The sequence below is a fragment of the Amphibalanus amphitrite genome, unplaced genomic scaffold (genome assembly GCF_019059575.1).
Source record: "Amphibalanus amphitrite isolate SeventyFive unplaced genomic scaffold, NRLGWU_Aamphi_draft 001510F_arrow, whole genome shotgun sequence".
Taxonomy (NCBI): domain Eukaryota; kingdom Metazoa; phylum Arthropoda; class Thecostraca; order Balanomorpha; family Balanidae; genus Amphibalanus; species Amphibalanus amphitrite.
Window position 1 is genome coordinate 94,489 of NW_024883003.1, and position 19,875 is coordinate 114,363.

A 19,875-nucleotide genomic window follows, 5' to 3' on the forward strand; every position below is an offset into this window, starting at 1 on the left:
ATGTCCGTAATCGCCCATCTCGGTGTCACTGTGGCCATTCCGTTGGCCGGATGGAGAGCGGCCCGGCGCCGCTCGGTGGGCCGCCGGCGGCCGACCATTCCCACCGTCCGCGCCGCCGCCGCGAGTATCAGTCTACCGCCCGCCACCGCAGGAAGCTTTTTAATTCTCACGAAATTAACACTCTTTGTAAACGCGACGGAGCCATCCAGTGAAATGCGAGTCTTTCAGGCGGAATGCTGAATACAAAGTCAGCCAACGACTGTTGTTCTACAGAAATATGGGACCACATCCAAATGGACACCTTAATAAGGCTTTCACGCTTCATTAAGGACAACAGCCGTTTCATTTCGTTCTTGTGTCCATTGTGTTCTGAGGTGACGGTAATTTCTGGCATTTGATTGTCACCGGGCTCTCATTTCCTGTGCATTGAGCAGACAGGAGCCGCCATCCGCCTCACAGACCCTCCCCAGTGACCTGTGGAGAGCAGACAGAAACCGCCCTTCATCTATACCCCCCCCCCCCCCACATCAGGGATCTAGGAATGTAGTATTGGGCGCTACACCACAAGAGGAATGCTCCCAAAAATCACTAAGATTGAAAAAAGCAGTGAATTGTATTCCCGTATTAGTTTAATATGTGACAGTAAAGGGTGGAAACATTCTTTCTAATTAGAGAAAAAAGGTAAACGTTAATGAAATTCGGACATCTCATGGAAGGCAAAGGTAAGCCTAAAATGCCCCCCGGAAGTCCTAAATCCCGCTCCAACGCATCTAAGAAAGCCGCATGAAGGAATTAGCAGCTCATCTTCCGTCGGATGAGCATGGACCGATTTTTATCTGGGCCGGGCCTGCCACCAAATAGTGACAAGGGTCGATCAGCTTCTCCCCCGTTCCAAATAAGCAGACCTTATTGGTCTTGGAATTTTGCACGTCTGAAGTTTATAAGATACCTATTGGCTTTCTGCTAGCTCGTGGTTACATAAAATACTGTAATTGTCGCTTCTGCCTTCTCTTACCAACAAAGTCATTAATTTAAGTGAAATGTGATGCCTAAAGACGAAATATGTGCGATGAACCGAATCGCGCAGGAAAAACTGCTGCAGGTTAGTTAACGTACCACACTGGGCTGGTCACCGGAGCTGGATGGGACCGCCTCCGTGTCCCGAGCTGGAGTGGAGGGTTGTGGTCTCCTGATCGGCTGCGTGGTGGTGAGGACCATCGAACTCCAACTAGGAGGACCGTCTGCTTGGAGAAGGTTGCGGTCCCCCCTCGGGGCTGCCGGTCCTCCGTTAGGGACAGTCCCCCCCCCCGTCCGGAGCTGGCGGTCCTCGGTCGGGGTCTGTGTGGTCCTCAGTCGGGTCTGTGTGGTCCTCAGACGGGGGCTGTGTGGTCCTCAGTCGGGTCTGTGTGGTCCTCAGTCGGGTCTGTGTGGTCCTCAGAAGGGGCTGTGTGGTCCTCAATCGGGTCTGTGTGGTCCTCAGTCGGGTCTGTGTGGTCCTCAGTCGGGTCTGTGTGGTCCTCGGTCGGGGCTGTATAGTCCCCCAGTCTGGGCTATAGTGGTCCCCAGTAGGGGCTGGCGGTCCCCGGGTCGGGGATGGCGGTCCCCGGGTCGGGGATGGCGGTCCTCAGTCAGGGCTGGCGGTCTCCATCCGGGGCTGGCGGTCTCCCGCCCGAGCCGGTAATCCATCCGTCCGCACACCTATTCACCGCGTGAGAAGCCAGCTCGCTGAAAAAGCCGCCCTGCCGATACAGGCAGTCCACCCGTGAAATTGCCGTTCAGCTTTCCCATCGTGTGTTTAGGGCTCAGCACATATGGCCAACGATATTTTGACACACACTAACCATATCATTTTATCACGTTTTCTCAAAATCAAAATCCAATTTCCGCCGTCCTGTGTCCGTCGCTGGGTGTGTGAGAAGCAGTCAGGGTCATCGACGTCCCAACGGAACGAGGGCGACGGCCGACCGGCGAACGGTACACAGACACACGGGCGGACACACATACACACAAACACGATTCAGAGAGACGGTCACACATGCGCACAGGCACGTAAAGGCTGCAAAAAACAGTGTGCTGTGCGTTACAGGATGCCTCAGAGAGCAGCAGTTCCATGCATGTGCGACGGGCGGCAGCTATGTATATAAAAACGCATAATACGCCCACACTAATAATACCATAATATAATAATACAATGATATATTTATGGAATATCCTTTCGGATGTCCAGGCCTGAATCATGGCCTGCCGTTGCAGAGATGCAGCATGCATGCAAAAGAACATTCCTGGAGAGGAGTACCGTCAGTACTCCTCTATCGTCAGTATTGCCGCAGGAGAGCAGCAGTGCAGTTGGTATGCATCCCTGGGGTAGCTGTGCCGTACCTATGTCCAAATGTGTAGCTACTGGGAAAGCCGTGCCGTCAGTAGGTATGGCATCACTGGGAGAGCTATGTTGTCAGTATGCAGCCACTGCACAGATAACAATTCCTATAAGTATACAATCCCTGGGGAGGAGCGCCGTAAGTATGTAACTACTGCGGGGGGAAATTCTGCTGTAAGTATATAATCACCGGCAAACTGTGCGCTATGTATGTCCGTCACGCCGTCTCGCACATTCCACCACCGCGGGGCAGTTGTCCGGCTCAGCAGCAGGGTGTCTGGGCACTGCTCAACAGCCGGGCGGCGCACAGGGTGCAGCCGCGCGGCACGGCGGTAGCCCGAGGCGGCGCCCCAGGCGCTCCCTGCGCACCGACCTCCTCCGTTGCAAATGGGAGGCCTTACTTTAAACAATGCATTAGCACTATTAACGAGCCTATGATTACAGAGCAGACCGATTTAACGATTATGGAACAATTACGTCGTAATGGTAATGTATGCAATAATGCGTTTAAACATTTCAACTGTTGGTCGTTATTTGTTGTTTACACGGAACGAGCATTAAGCAGGAGTTACGGCGGTGGTCGCCGGCAGTTTGAGGGGCGGGCCCGGCCAGCTTCAGTCTCGGCGCCGGCGCTTCCGGCGCTCTATGCTCCTTTAGGTAATTATGTGTAATTTAATTAACACTCACTGTTGCAATCATTGCGCAGGTAATTGGTAAAGTGAGAAGGCCGGCCGGCCGGTTAGCCGGACGCTGTGGATATTCATAAGGGTTTCCCGGAGACCATCAAACGCGGCCGCTTTGTAGTTGCAGACCGCCGGTGTTGAAGCCGTTTATGGCGGCCGGCCGGAGAGACGATTCGGCCTGAGGCTCGGGAGAGACGACTGACGCTCCAGAGAGACGACGCGGCCCGCGGCTCCGCAGAGATGATCGGCGGCCCTAAAGAGACGACTGACGCTCCGGAGAGACTAGCGACTTGAGAGAGACGACTGACTCTCCTGAGAGATGACCGTGGCCCCGAGACATACGGAGAGGCGAGAGAGACAACCACCGGATAGCAACTCTGCAGGGAAACGATCGTGCTGCTTAAGACGACTGGCGGTTCTTGGGGATGGGGAGACTATCGCGGCTCCGGGGAGACGAGCGCCGGTCAACGGTTCCGGGGGACGACCGTCGGTCAGCAGAGCCTCGGGCACTCCAGTGTGGAGATTAATTACCAGTCCCTGAATTTCAGTGTGAGCGGCGAGCGCTGTCCTACTTCAGTTCCTATCGCCGTATCCACGGCCCTGTTCCTGGCTCCGTGACCTGCAGAGCGTCTCTTACCTCCCGGCTCTCACTGCTACCCACCCGATCTGCAGAGTGGCAATGACAGATGACTGGTGATCGGACGGCCGACGACGGGCGCACGATTCACTGACACTTCTGTGTTTGTACACATCCCTGCTGAGGCTGGCTATCGGACCACGTCATCAAATGGCTCCTGTAGTCGGTGCCACATGCAGTCTGTCAACAGACTATGCATGGCCGCTCTTATGGCAATGACGTTTGGGAGGAAGGCTGACAATATCTAGAAAGGCGGCTCTGTTGTTCGAAGAGTGCATTTTTTGGCGGTGATTCTTTTTATTCCGATGGGATGTTGTGCTTCGAAATTTCAGCGGACTACCACTGCACGGAATTTTGCAGCACATTGGCATCTTGCAGCGAATTTACAGCGGCATCTTGCAGCCTGTTTTTATTACAATACGTGTTGTGGATTCATGGTTATGCTCAGTGCGGCATTATATATCAGTCACCGCGAGTCCAAATAAAAAGCAGCAACATCATGACGTGAGTGCAGGCCGAGTTTGTGCACTCTAAGTCCGCTTTGTTCCAATTTTTCTATCAGTGTAACCGACACAACGGATAAATCCTATATCGAGCGATAGTAGTTAAACAACTTGTAATTGGCAACAAGGTGTGCTTTAACTAAATTAGGTATATGTTTCTCAAAAAAGTGGGCAGTCCAGTATTCTCAGCGGCAACCATGTCAGCAGACTATATATCCAGCCAGTTATCTTCGAACATAATTTGTGTTGATTGGTGGCGATGAGCTGCCATGATATTACCCGAAGATTCTTATTCAATAGTTCAAACACCATTCGTTTTAATTCTCTTTCTACTGATAAACAAACCTGAGTTCCATGACATCTTTGCGAAAGCTGCCTTAGATAAGCGTAAGATCTTAACCCGCGACCGCCTGGGGGGGGGGGGGTCGGATCCGACCCCCTCCGTGTTTCTTGAATAACTCATGAACCGCTTACGTTATCAACTTGAAACTTGACATACCTTCTCCCCCATTAATTTGACGTCTCCTGTGTAATTTGTAAGAAAATTTTCCAAAAACTTTTTGAGATCTACCGATTTTAGTGATGTAACTATATGGCGTTTTCAGTCAAAAAGTGGTAAATGTTTAAAAAATCGCCAAAAATCAAGGTTTAAGGCAAATTGCAAATTAAGGACATTAATAGACGCAGCTCAACGAGTTCTTTAAAATGGCTATCTCGAATTTTCCATAAATGCGTTTTTCACCCCTAAAAATTAAAAAAAAACTATATTTTTTTGGAAAACAGCTTATAGAATCCAAAATTTTCAGAATTTCCAAAAACCGGAAAATATGTTATAGAGCTCTATTAGAACATTAGGTACCCCAAATTTCAACTTTCTATCTTGATTTTTGACCCCCAAATTGTAAAAAATAGCCCCAACATGCATAGGGCATGGTGACGTCATAAGCATTTTCGTGAATTAGAGGCACTTCTGAACATTGCATGTGAAAACAAATGGTACCAATAGATTCCTGGGACAAAGCTCGTCTAGAAAAAGGCATTTTTATGTCAAAAATAAAAGGTTGAAAAATTGACTTTTTTCGTAGCCCTCGTTTAGTTATGTATGGTATAAACAATTTGTTATGCTTTCAATGCACACTTATCACCAGCACAGTGACTTGGAGTCACATATAACCATTACCATCGGATTTGGCGTGAAAAATAAGCCATAAAACATGTGTCGCACGCCCATGTAGCAGAAAGTGAAAACCGTGACCTTTCGTGACCTGACCTGACCTTGACCCGTACTTATTATGACCCCTATACGCACATGGTACCTTCACTAGGTCTTTGAGGTCATTTTTGGTGAGTTTCGAGCAGCAGCTATCGATTCCGCTGTCCGTAAGTCTAATCATGCAAAACCCCAGAATTTGACCTTTGACCTGACCTTGACCCGAAAGTTGACCTCAATCTTAAATCTTAAGAGTGCTTAGGGAAGGTCTCGTAAAGACCTCTCGAACGCCGCCTCGCGGGGCTCGATACGACCATTGGTTCTCGAGATAACAGGGGGGGAGGTCGGATCCGACCCCCCCCCCCCAGGCTGTCGTGGGTACGGAAATAGCCCCCAGGCGGTGACGGGTTAAAGGTTAATAAGACCACTGGTCGGCAAATTTCTTCTTTGTGATGACACAAAAGTGCAACTCATTGTTTGCACCCATAGGTCCCGTCAGGTTGATCTCTTTGAAACGCTCATTTGTCTTCGGAGGCTAAGAGGCTTGTTTAATAATTCGATTAAGAGGAAACGATAAGTTCAGCTACAAAGTCTGGCTCATCCCAGATTCTTCATTACATCGAACCACTGGAAAGCGTCCCGATGGACTGGGCCTGGTGTTTTTATGATAAGGTAAGCGGGCTCGTAGAGAGTTGGTGATCTCAACTCCAGGTTGGACGGTGCCAGAGTGCGCGTCAAACTGAGCAGCACGTCTGAGAGCCATCTGCCTTTCAAATCAGTCATCCTGTGTGGTCCGGAATAGCAGGAGATGTTCGATTTATGCAATCACACCCGACTTTGTCTGGCATATACCAACTACATCGCGAAACAACGAGCGAAAATGCAGTGGTCTGCAGATGAACCATAGATTGCATATATGAATCGCATTATTCATTGAAGTGCGATGTTCGCAGAAGAGTTTACTCTCGGGGTTCGTGTGGAAAGGTGCAGGCACGGAGCTAAAGGGGAGCGCTGTGTCGTCTAGGACAACGATTGCGACAATGCCCTGCGGACGAGCAGAGAACAAAGTCAGCACCGCTGCGGAGCTGATGGTATGGCGTCACCGGGGACCCGTTCAAATGCCGCGACCGCCGCCGCCCATGGGGAAGCGCTGACAGAGAGTCACCGGCGACGGATTCACAGGATAGAGGCGCCATTCTGGTCCGTTCCACTGGCTGCTTTTGCTCGAACACATGTTCAGCGCAATCATCCGTTCAGCATAGTGGTTTAGGGTTAGTGGCGAGTGCTGCAATCACTGCCACTTCCGTGTCGTTTGAGTGTCGCGTTCATTATAACGGTCTTAATTGATATAATGCAGTGATCAATGGCCAATATTCACAGCTGATTGACCATCGGTGATCGGCTCCAAGACTCATAGGGTCGTGACGAACTGGACATTTGTTAGATCGATCCCTGTTGCGCCCCATAATGGCCTTCACACTTCACAGCGAAATTCAGAGAGCTGCAAGTTGAAGCAAAGTGCAAATCATCAGATACTGGATAAGAAGAAAAAAGCGAAACTCGCCAAAAGAAAGAAGAAAGGGGAGGAACAGAAGATAAAGATATAAGATTGACAACTATCCCCGTAAGTATTTCGAATTACGTCCGTCGGCACTGCACGGCAAGTCAGCTCAGACCGTCGGGACTTGTGTTAGCTGAGACGATCATTGATCACGACTGAGGGCAGCAATGATCCCCTCGTCAATGCCGGCATCAATGCCGAAATTGATGTCAGACTTGTTCTGCATACATTGGATTTTGTGCCATTGGGCTCAATGTGATCTAGTTCAAAAGTTATTCTGACACTTCATAGAACACAATTTGCTGCCTTCTAAATAATAGCTTGAAGCATTTTACTTCCCTATGCCCATGCGATGCAGAGCTTCAATAAGGAAAACGTTCTTTGTGACGCACGTTGGCTGGCCTTCTTTTCAGCACCTTTCATCGCCTATGGGCGATGACATTGTCTTGCTCCACTCACAGCTGAGTGAGGTGGGTCAGGTTCGATCCTGACGGCCACACGCGCTATCAATACTACCAAAAGCGTGACGAACTTTAGAAGTTCAGTACTACTTCAGGGCCCTCTTTAAGGGCATGTCTGTGCATTTAGCGCAAATGTGTTGCAAGCAACCAAACAGGTAACTAAATACGAAGTTCGAAACGATAAATGTACAACTGGGCACACACAAGAGTAGCTAACTGAGCTCTTTTGTGAAATGCCCACTACCGACGGTGAGTGGTGGCTGTGTCGATTTTCTACAGGACTGATGCAGTCATTAAGTGTATGTGTTGGTCGGCGCTGTTAGGGCGCCGCTGCCCGTGAGCTCGGTGGCTAACGTAGCCACTTTGTCGCTCGGCTCGGCGGCCATTCAGCGACCGCTGGTTATGAGGTGTAATGTGCACCTGAATGGAGCGCAACCGTGTGCTGTACGGCCGCCGCCCTAAATGGCCGCATTTGGCCGAGACTGGCGCCACGGTGCACTGATGTCGTCCCCCGTCCCCTCCCCCGACTGAGGTCCTCCAGGAGCCGACTGAAGTGCTCCAGGAGCCGACTGAACATATCCAGGAGCTGCACTAAGGCCTTGCAGGAGCCAGCTGAGTGCCAGGAGAGGCGTCCTCAGGAACTAACTGGGTCCTGCAGGGAACGTTGGGCCTTGCTGAAACCGACTGGGCGGGGTCGGCGTGGCCGTCTGTGTCAACGCTAAATGACATGGGGTTAACGACGCCCAGTCACACATAAGCCCCTACTTAATATGCAATCAAAGAAACCGTTTGGTGTGTCGGCTAATGTGGGCCGTGACAGGCGGCGGGACGCCTCCATTACGTGCCGACAGGCTGTTTGGTGGCCGCGCAGCGCCATCAGCGGCCGCTCACATCAGCGGGACGCTCATATTAGCGGGACGCTCATATTAGCGGGACGCTCGCATCAGCGGGCTGCTCATATTAGTGCCCCGCTCACATCAGCAGGTCGCTCTTATAGGCTGCCCACATCAGGGGGGTGCTCATATTAGCGAGCCGCTCATATTAGCGGGCTGCTCAAATCAGCGGGCCGCTCACATCAGCGGGACGCTCACATCAGCGGGACGCTCACACCAGCGGTTGTGCTATTTAGGGGGCCACTCATAGGCCGCTCACATAACTCACACAGGCCGCTCACATAGGCCGCTGCCCTTGTTAGAATCGTTCATTGGCCGCTTAAACACCACCAGGCGGCTTTCAGGCCGGTGGCCTATTACCCAGCCGCTCACTGGCCTTTATATCATCAACGGACCGCAAACCTAGCCAACAGGCCGCACTAGGCCACCCAAAGGCCGGTGACCTACTAGCGGACCGTTCACTGACCGCTATACAATCAGAGTGGCCGTCCAACATTTACATCACTAACTATGTCTAGATTTCAAATAAAACTATGCCTGCCTGAGCTCTGTCTTTTACCGCTATATCATTTTATGGTTTCAACTTCCGCCAGACCGTTATGGATTGCTTATTCATGGAGTTTCAGTTAGCTGCTGACAACCCCTGCATTTTGTCAATGACCCAAACAAGCATAAAGCTTAATGATAGCATGGCATTTCGCCATCATCTGTGTCTCCCAGCCCATGTCATCATTTTCCACTGGAAGTAATTGAAGTTTCACCGATCTACCGTTCTCTGGGCTGTTAAGCTGCTAGGCTCGGATCGCTGCAATTATCCTTTATTATCTTTGGCCAAACCTCTGCCCTTGTTAGAAATACAACTATATTTCATGCTGAGACTCCTCACAAGTCGCATTTCCTGTGTATCAATCATCTCAGTTTGCGGCAGTCAACATTTGCAGTCAATAGTCATGCACAATAAATTGCACAATACACAATGCACATTGCACATACCAAAGACGGTATCTTGAGAACCATGTGTTTCCAAGAGGAATGTCAGTACTCCATTTATTAGCAGAACCGGAACAACACCGCAAAACAACCTTTTCCTTTTTAATTCATTTTTGGATAAGGGTAAACAAATTACAGCTCCTTTACATGCATAAAGCTCCCAACACTATTGGTCTCCGTATACGATTTTCCAAAAGCAAATGCTGTACTGTAATCAACGACTACGGAGTATGCGGACCGGTTACTCAGTGCCACCAGCAGAACACACACACACACAAAAAAAAAACAACAACACTCAGTCCCACCAGCCTGTCATAGGTCGCAGCAGTCTGTTGCCAAGCATTGCCCAGGTTCAGCAGCTGGTCAGTGGTCATTCAAAACGTGGTTCAGTCCCGGCAGTTTCAAGTACCATGCATCACCAAATCCTCCAGCAGCTAGGGCAATACATACAACGCTCGGCCAGCGGTCCCAGCAGCTGAGAGTACCGCAAAGGAGGTTTCCAGAAGGGAGGTTTGAAACGCTGAGACGCCTCAAAATGTCATCAATTTTGGGCGCTTAGGGAGGGCAACTGCCCCAAATGCCCCCCATCCCGGATCATCAGTGACGGCAGCAGTAAGCAGCAGTAGCTGGTCGCCCGGCCGATACCCTGTCCCATTAGCCGTCCCGCAGTGCCTCAGCCGGCGGTCCGTCGGTGGTCGCACCGACACCCGATCCACGCAGTGATCGCCACCACAGCGCCGCTCCGCCCGCCCGGCGGCTCCCATCCATGATATACGGGCCGGCTAATGACAAAACTGCATCGTATTAATAACCATTAAAGGTGAGTTCACTGAAAGCCGACCCAATTAATACACGGTGCCCATGCGAAGCCGACATTTCCATAGGTCGTCCTAGAAATTAGATTTGTGGAATGGCCGTCCCGGCTGCTCATTGACATTACTTTTGCATGTTTTCGGGCAGTCTGTGCCGTCCGCTAACCCAGCCTAATACGTGCAAGGCATAAAACTCTCATGACGTCGAAATCTAGGCATAAATTTGTGGCAGTCTGGGCGGCCGGTGTAGCGTGGCAGGCTGAGCGATAAAACTGCAGCCTACTCGCCAATTATCCCTTCATTGACGGTAATTATTATTAGCGACGGCGATGATAATTGCCGCAAACAGCGCTCCACATCGTGTACCAACATAAATGTTTTACTCCCCTAAATTAGCGGAAACGAGCTTTTTGCGCGACGCGTCGGTTTCTGGTCGGCCGGAGGGGTGGCGGGGCCGCGGGGCGCGGGCGAGGGGCGGGTCCATTAGTGCGGTGCCCGCGCCCGGATGGCCAGCCGCCACGAGTCATTTACCCGCTGGCACTCGTCGGTGACGCGGCCACTGATACGCGTTTATAGCAATTACGATCATTAGCCGGAGGGAGGTGGCGCCGCCACATGACTATTGCAGTGGGTGGCGGCGGGCCTGCAGGAGAGCCGGGCGTGATCGGTCACCGGCTGGCCGAGCAGCTGGGCACGCCGACTGCGCTCCCGCATACAGCAGCGACTGAACAGGCACTACTCACGAGCCCCTCCTCCCCCGCATACAGCAGCAGCTGAATAGGCGCTAGACAGCCACACACTAGCAAATGAACCGGCCACCTCTGCTCCCCCCTACAGTGCAGTGACCGAACCGGGCGCTACCGACACGAGCAAATGAACTGACCACCTCCTCTACAGCAGTGACTGAACTATAGGCACTACACACGGGAAAATGAACAGATCACCTCTGCTCTTCCATACAGCAACGACTGAATCGGACACTATAGTACAGATGATTCCTCTTCTCCGCTACCGCATACAGCAGCGACTGGAACAGGCACTACACAGCACACATGAACGAATGAACCGACCGCCCCCTCTCTCGTATACATTAGGGCTGAACAGGCTCTACACACGAGCCCCCTCCTCCGTTCCCACATACAGCAGCGACTGAACCAGGCACTATCAACCGACCTGATGGACTGTGACGGGACCCAAACGGTCACACTGTTACACCGGACGATGGTCTGCACACTACACACATTTCACACTACACGCCAACCGGACACCGGTTGGCGGTGTTCTGTGCTTTTTTGCATTTGTCTTCACTTGCACACTCTGGGTTTTGAGCTTACTCAAGCAGCACTCAAGGCTGGGGCCGAACGTCAGTCCAAATTTAGGCAACCTTTGGGTCCAACCCCACCGGACGCTACACAGAGACCTAATCGAAGCTACACACAAAACTGACCGAAACTATCCGCACCAACCCGATCAAGTGCTTCTTATCGACGGCCGACCTGATATCCAATACCGGCCCAATCGGACACCATCCGCGCGATCGAGCACTAGCCATCGGCACTACCAACACTACTCGTACTTAAACGCCAACTTTTTGTATAATTCCTTTGTCCATTATTGAATGCTTCAAAAGTCAGGCTGTCCCAAAATTTCAAACAGCATAACAACCATATACACAGCGCTAAGAAAAACTTTTACATTCAGATAGGTATATTGATTCGAACTGATGTGTCTCCAGATTTACATGGCGGTGGATCGGGCTGAGCGCTGGCGTCGTCCCGTCGCGATAGGCCGTTACTATCAGATAGCGAACGATAGCGTCCGGCTCCGAGAGGGAAACAGTAGCCTGGTACGATTTGTTCGCACCTGTACACGGCTACCGTATTACAAAAGTACACCATTTTATCGTGATCGGGGGGAATGGAGGAAACACATGTCACCGGTCCACCGACTATCTGAGTGTATCTCGGGACCTAATGAACTGATTTGGACATAACCAGGCTTTACAGAACTGCGCAAAGTATGCCCGACATCAAGAGGAAAAGGTGCTGCTACCGGTACTTACCAGGAAAGGAATCGGTGACTGTAAGATCAGCCTGCTCCTCCAAAAGTCCGTTTCATTCTATATTTGTCCTTATCTTGCTTCACGCCCAAGGCAAAAAATCACTTTTCCCATTTCTTTTTACCTGAATAACACAGCTGTTTCTTCTTAAAACCCCTCCTGCACTCTTGCCATTGTTCGCTTTAGCATAACCGACTTTGGGATGCATTTGCTTATGACGTTTTAAAACTTAACTAATGCTTAGGAACTACTTAACGCTGTTTTTCTGGGTAGTCTTTTATGTTCGTTTTGTGCTTCTCTTCAAAAATGCATTAGGAAAAACGAAATATTGCAATTCGTAAAATTATCAAACATTTGATTTTTTCACCACTGATAAATTTTACATTTATCAGTTATTCATGCGTTTATCTATACTTAGTTATTCATGCATTTATCTGTAACAACCCAGCCAACATATCGATTTCAAAGGCAGCCTTGACAAACAAATTGAACATAAATTGAAATATTGAGAAGCATGTGTCATTATGGCATCCGAATGGTCTCAGTCTACACAGTTTCCTTCAACATAACTGTAAAATCCGGTGTGGAAAGGAAAACTCTGTAAGCGTGATTCAGTAGCGCCATAAATCAGCCGAGGTGCTAATCGGTCGACAATGGACTGTCACCTGCGCTCAAATCCCGTGATCTATGCCAAAAATCCACTGATAGGCGTCGAGCCTCAGCTTGTCGTGCCAATGCGGCGCACAGGTGTCCAATGTCCGATCCCGGCATAACTCTGCAATCTAAGCTGTCCGATTCTGACATAGTCCAGTCACAGTGATCTCACTGTCCAATCCTGGCACAGTTCAATGAACCAGCTGTCCGATCCAAGCATGACCAAGCGACCCCGCTCTCCGGCATGCGGGACAGCCTCCGCGTGCTGCGCACTGCACGGCTCTGGCCTGTCAATCTTCACACTGAAATAGTTGCCTATTCAATATTCATATACCTGTATATGGTGAAGAACTTTTCAACTTAAGTGCACTCAAATGTGTGAACTCGTTGGCTGTGCATTCTGAGGTCTGGATTTTCGAATTCTGTCCTTTTAAAAAATCAGCAAGCTCTCATGCCCCAATCCCCATTTTTCATGTTTCTGTGGGTTGCGGACTTGTGAATGGCAAGATTGCACATATTTTGCTTCTGTTCCTGAACGTTATGTATCAAGTTGTATGTAACGTACCAGGGCTGGTTGTTCGGAGCTATCTTTGCCCAAATCGCTCATTTGTTTCCTAGATACAAGCAGATACGGTGACGACGCGGTGGCGTGGATTTCCTCAATTATGACACTTGTGCCGCTATTTTCCTTTTTCTACTGGTGCCGGGGCTGGCGAACACTGGCAAATTGAGTCGGCTTTCGCTGCGTGGCACAGAAGCAGCCTGTAGCTGTCAGCCTGCAGTTGAAACATGAGCCGCGAGCTCCTGACGTCACAGGTAAGTAGATTTAAAAAGTGACCTTTTTCGCCACAGCTTAGAGGGCTTTTCTCATTTACAGTACAGCATACAAGTAAGTAATAAGATACATGAAACATATTTCTGTGATTTTATTTTAATGGGGATAAAAAGGGCCTGGGTTAGTCATCGAAAGTGTTATTAGTCCCAAACTAAAGCTGCGCTTGGCTACATTTTTTCTTCTTCAGAATCCGGTTAACTGGAAAACTTAAGACTCGCAAAAACGCGGCAGAAGGTACCGCGAAGACAAAACTACCATAATCCCCGCAGAATCCGGGTTTGAAATAGCTGTCCGAAACGGTAAACAATGACTCACGAACACCAGACCTATAAATAGCTTTGTGGGGCGGGATTGGCGGCTTAGCCGACGTTCTTCCATTTAGCCGCTAATGCATTGGCGGTTATGTTCAAATAATTTGTACCTATCTGATCATCTCACACGCTGCGGAGTGGTACATGCTGTTCGATTTCAGTCGAGCTCCCGTTACACGCGGTGTTTTCCTGTCACTGTGGATGACGGCCATGCGAACAATACATGGGCACTATCTGATCTATTCAACAGTGGAGGCTGACATATTTGCACACATGTTGCTACAACAGAAATATGCAGCACATTTTTCAGTCTATTTTTTTTTTGCAGATATGTATACTGATGAGCCATAGACCACTATGGGTGATCCAAAAAATTCGGAACCCCTAACTTAAAATGTCTATAAGTCCAAAAGTATTCATTTTATTGACAAATTGCAAACACAATTAGAAAGAGCATCAAATTCTCTATAATATCACGTGAAATTGGTGCATGTATATTGTAAAGCATTGGCACACTATTAGCTTTTGGATTGGGCGTCAGAAAACTGAGCGAAACGAAATCGCGAAATGTTAACATTGCACTTAAATCCGTTAGCACTATATCTGCTATTTCTTTTTTTGCGAATAACACCACATTAAAACTCAATTTTATTACAAAAAAAAAGTTTACACAGAAGCACACAATAGAACAGATACACGCGTCCACGGGCGTAGGAACGTCATGAAAAGTGGGTGGGCCACCCTGTCAAGGGGCCTCTTTTTCCAGAGGGCCTCCTATTTTCAGGGGCCTCCAACTTTTGCCTCGTCCTGCTGGCTGCTTTCAAGTATGACCTGCAAATCTAGCTTCTGAGATCGGGCAGATGTACCCAGGGGCTAATCGCTTAAGCGAACAGTGCGGAAAGTCCGCACCATTTTTAAAAGTTATTCCCCCTCCGATTTTTTTTTAGAATCTATTTGCCGCAAACGGCGCATGACCCCTGAAAACCCTTACACAAATGTCTTCCTCGTTTCCCAGGTGCCCCCATTAGCTTCATAGGCGCCCTCTTTGGCATATAAGCACCCTATGTATAGTCATCAGAGACATCCCTAAATGTCCCACAGTCGCCCCGTTGTCGCATACAATGTGCGCTTATCATAGGCGTCTCTGTTTTATGGACACTTGAAGGCGCCTCTCTTTGCCATGCCGGCGCCCCTGTTTCTTATGAATGCACCCCCATGGCATTGATCAATTGCAATTTGCAGACCTCTATTGCATGTGAACACCCATATATGTAGGCCTCAGAGGCGCCCCTCTTTCGCATTGAGGCGCCCCTATGGGCTTCATAGACGCCCCTCTATTGCACGTAGGTGCCCTACTGTCTCAGAACCGCTCCCCTTTGGCATGCAGACGCCCATCTTTCGTACGGAGGAGCCGCTGTGGTTCTTAGAGACGGCATGGTGCTCCCAGACGCAGATGGGGCTCTCGGAGTCGACAGTGTGGGACCTTCAGTCGCTGATGGGTGCCCGCCAGATGTGGACCCTCGGTGACGCCGGTATGGGGCCCTCAGAGATGCCGGTATGTGGCCCTTAGAGACACCGGTGTGGAACCCTCAGATACTTCAGTGTGAAGCCCTTACAATTGCTGGTGTGGAGCTATGAATGCGCTAGCTTAAATCCCTCAGAGGCCGGTACATGGACATTAGAGCTCAGTGAGAGTTTGTGTGGTGCCTTCAGTGGCCTTGTGGAGCCGTTAGACATCAACATGGTGCTCTCAGGAGCCGGTGAGTCCTCAGAGTCACCGGTGTGGGGCCTTCAGAGCTCCGAGATACTGGTGTGGGGCCCTCAGAGGTGTCGGTGTGGGTCCTTCAGATGTACCTATAGAGCCTTGAGATGCACAGGTGTGGTGGCCCATAGAGGCGCCGGTGTGGGGCCCCCAGAGCCACCGATATACGGCCCTAAGAGACACTAGTATGACCCTCAAAGGCGCCGCTGTGTGGCGCTCATAAACACTGGTGTGGAGCCATCACAGGCGGGTGGAGCCGTTAGAGGCCGGAAAGGGCCCTTAGATGCCTACAAGGAGCCTTCAGAAGCCGGCGTGGCACCCTTATGGGGATAAGCGTGTCTACTTAGGAGCCCTTGAGGTGCTCTCATGAGCTCTGTGGGGCCCTACCGAGCCGAAATATGGCCACGGCCAGTTGCCGCCGCATGGCTCTTCGGACTATCATTCTCAGGGGCCTCATCTGCCTAGTTTGAATAGAAGGGCCTCTCAGACCATCATTCTCATGGGCCTTCTCTGGCTAGTATAAATACATAGAAGGGCCTGTTAGACCATCAATCCTAGGGGCCTCCTCTGGTTAGTATAAACAGAAGAGCCTCTCAGACCATTAATCTCAGGGGGCTCCTGTGGACAGTATAAATAAAAGGGCCTCTCAGACCATCAGTCTCGGGGGCCTCCCTAGAAAAGTGTAAATGTGGATAGAGGGCCCCCTCAGATTCATTACGAGTAGACCTCTCTGACTACCTATTAGTCTCAGGGGCCTCTTGTGGCCAGTATGAATATAAGAGCCTCTCAGACCATCGGTCTCAGGGGCCTCTTCTGACTAGTGTGGATAGAGGAGGGCCCTCCCAGACCACCGGTTTCAGGGGCCTCCAGTGGCCAGTTATAAGAACAGAAGGGCCTCACAGCCATCAGCCTCGGGGGCCTCTTCTGACTGGTGTGAATATGAGGGCCTCTCATACCATCAGTCTCAGGGGCCTCCTCTGCCTAGTGTGAATATAAGGGCTTCCCACTTCCCAGGCCATCAGTCCCAGGCCATCAGTCTTCTGACTGGTGCCGGATTGAGGGACCTCCCAGACCGAAAGTTTTGGGGGTCTCCTGTGGCCAGTATGAATAGAAGGGCCTCTCAGTCCATCAGTATCATGGGCCTCTTCTGCCTGGTGTGATTATAAGGGCCTCTCAGGTCATCAGTCTCAGGGGCCTCCTCTGACTACAGTGTAGATGGATAGGCCTCCCAGACCATCAGTCTCAGGGGCCTCTTCTGACTATTGAGGATAGAGGGGCCTCCTCTGACTAGTGAGGGTAGGGGGCCTCGGCTAGACCGCCAGTGTCAGGGGCCTATTCTGACTAGTGTGGATGGAGAGGCCTCCCAGACCACCAGTCTCAAACCTCTGATAATAGCACGTGGATGAGCTATTTTTATTCATGAGCCTCGAACATGCGATATGGTCAGAACAGCAAACTGCAAATCACTCATTTGCGATAATGTTCAAAACCGTTTCACAGAGTTTCGCGACACAAATTATATAGGCATATAACTACTAACTAGGGTAATATTTAATGTAATAGTTAAGTTCAATCAGCTTGGTTTTATAGAGAATCGAACGCTCTTTCTAATGGTGCTTGCAATTTGTCGATGAAGTGAAAACTTTTGGGCTTACAACCATTTTAAGTTAAGGGTTTCATTTTTTGGATCACCCTGTATATCGTGTGGTCTATGGATGAGCATATAAAAACAAACAAGAAGTTTTAATCTGGACGAACGCGGCACTATCAGAGAAAACTAGTTGTATTTATGCTGGTAATTCTGTGAAGGGCCTGTTGCTCTTTGCCCACACAGGTGCTCACTTCGCTTCTGCAGGCCATTTTGCAATGGAAATGATTGACAAACAAGCAATACTTTTAGTGGCATGTGTAAGTACCATTCTCACCAGCTGAGTATCAAGAATGAATTAAGAGCATCGCAGCGACTGTTATCTGTATCATAAGTAAAATGAATAAAATGAATAAAATGAATAAAATGAATAAAATGCCTTTGCCGAGTCAACAGTAGTCAGCGGCAAAAGCTAAGTTAAAGAGTCTTAGAGGTCTCCAGCCTTGACTCAGCAGTTGGTGGTTAGTGAAGGAGGACTAAGCGATTGGCACTCCATCGGCCGTGTCGTGAAACCGACACCTGACCGGCCTCGTCCCTCCCTTACCCCGCTGCTGCGGAAAAGACATTGCAGCCACTGCACAGAGCCGCTTTTTATTTAAATGCTAGCGCTCTGAAACACATCTACTTTGGCTATAATGTGAGTGAGGCAATACCCCCACCAGCCATAGTTAAATGTTTCTTTTTTGTAATGGTTTGTTATTGCTTTGTTAGACAATAATAATCTAACTTTAAGATAAGAGTGAATCGCTTACGAGTGAGCACGAGAGGAAACGGCCATTTTGCCGTGGGAAAAGCGCCCAATGTACATGCCTAGTATTTTTCTCACACTGCTAATTGATGCAATCCCACATCCCTACAATATAGTTAGCTGTTAGATGTTGTTGCTCATGAATTTTAGTAACTTTTGCAACCAATTGGCAAGCACATTTGTATTTAGAAATTGACGTACCCATTATGTGTTCTTATAAAGCTAACCCTGGACAGATATGATATTCAGACACATACAGAATACTCATACAAGGTTGTTATTGGACAATGAAAGCAAACTAATAGTCTGTTTTTGAACTCATGGCTGATTTCCAAGTCATTAAGATATATTTTCTTTACATGACGGGTAAAAACTCTTGTATTGCCTCTATCCAATCTTTGTCAAAGGGATACCACGACGCAAAAATGGATGACGGCCTTGTTTGGCACCGCTTACCTGTTTACTCACCTCAAATCGAAATAACCAGACATCAGTGAAGGAAATTGATAAGTGTTCGCTACCATTTGACTGTTAAATGATCAAGTTCATTTATCTTCATCTAGAAAAGAAAGAAAAATGCCTCTAGTCGAAATGTCGTAGGCTGTTATCCCCATATTCATCTTACCGCGCGCTGAGCATGCTCTGATTGGCCATACGTTGGTTTTACCTTTGCGATTTGATATGGCGACTTCATCGCCTAGTAACTGGCGAAATTTAAAAACTACCTGCTAGGTGTCATTGCGCGTTATCGGTCCAGTAAACACTTCCTGCAAACACTCTTCCTGCAATGCGTTTTGCCATTAAGTGTAACAGAAGGAAGGGCACGGGCCCACGGGCGCGGCTAACTGACGAGTGGGGCCCAGTTTGGTCGATATGCTCTACCCACCGTATAATCAATTCAACGCTTTCACGGATGCTTGTTCCCTATGAACTAGCTTAATCATATATGTAGTTTAAAACACAGAACTGTGAATTATCTTACCTCAGAGAGAATCCCGTTCGGGTGCTGGATATGGGCGATGCAGTCCGGTCGGCTCGTGCTGCAGGGCCAGGGTGGCCGGTAGGTACCTTTTCACATTCAGCACCACTCAGAATCCAGTGCACGCCGCAAAGTATGAGAGAGAAAGGGATGTGATATTCTGTGCTAGGTTTATGATCTGAAAATAATTACATGCTATTTGCTTCTGCTGCTATTACTTATTACGCTCGTGAAACGTGATGTTTTGTGGTGTCTACGTGCGCTGATGCTGAAAACGACAATCCCGTTGGCCAATTAGTCGCTGTCTCTCGAAAGCTGCCGAGGCGGACTAGGTAGCTGAGTGATGGTGCGACATTAGTCATCATGACTGCCCGGAATGATGCACGCCCCAGCTGCCGAGTTGATCGGGAGAGATCTGCTCCGTTCACACGCCGCCAGGGAGAGGAGGAGGCAGCTCACAGAACAACAATCTTACCAGCATTCATCTCACAAAACAGCATAGCCAGTGTAGCCAGAACAGCGCCAGCAGTACATAAAACAACCAGCCACAACAGCGCCCAGCTCACAAAACAGCCAGACGTAACGTAGGTACTTACATACCAGCATCTAGCACAGCTCCTAGCATCCCATCCAGCTCCAGCTAGCTAGGTGCTTAGCCTACTATGACTACTAGCGAATACTCATTAAACGGAGCGACAAATGTGTTGCTTGTCATGGGTAGCATAAAGATTACAGAAATGCGTGCCCGTTAG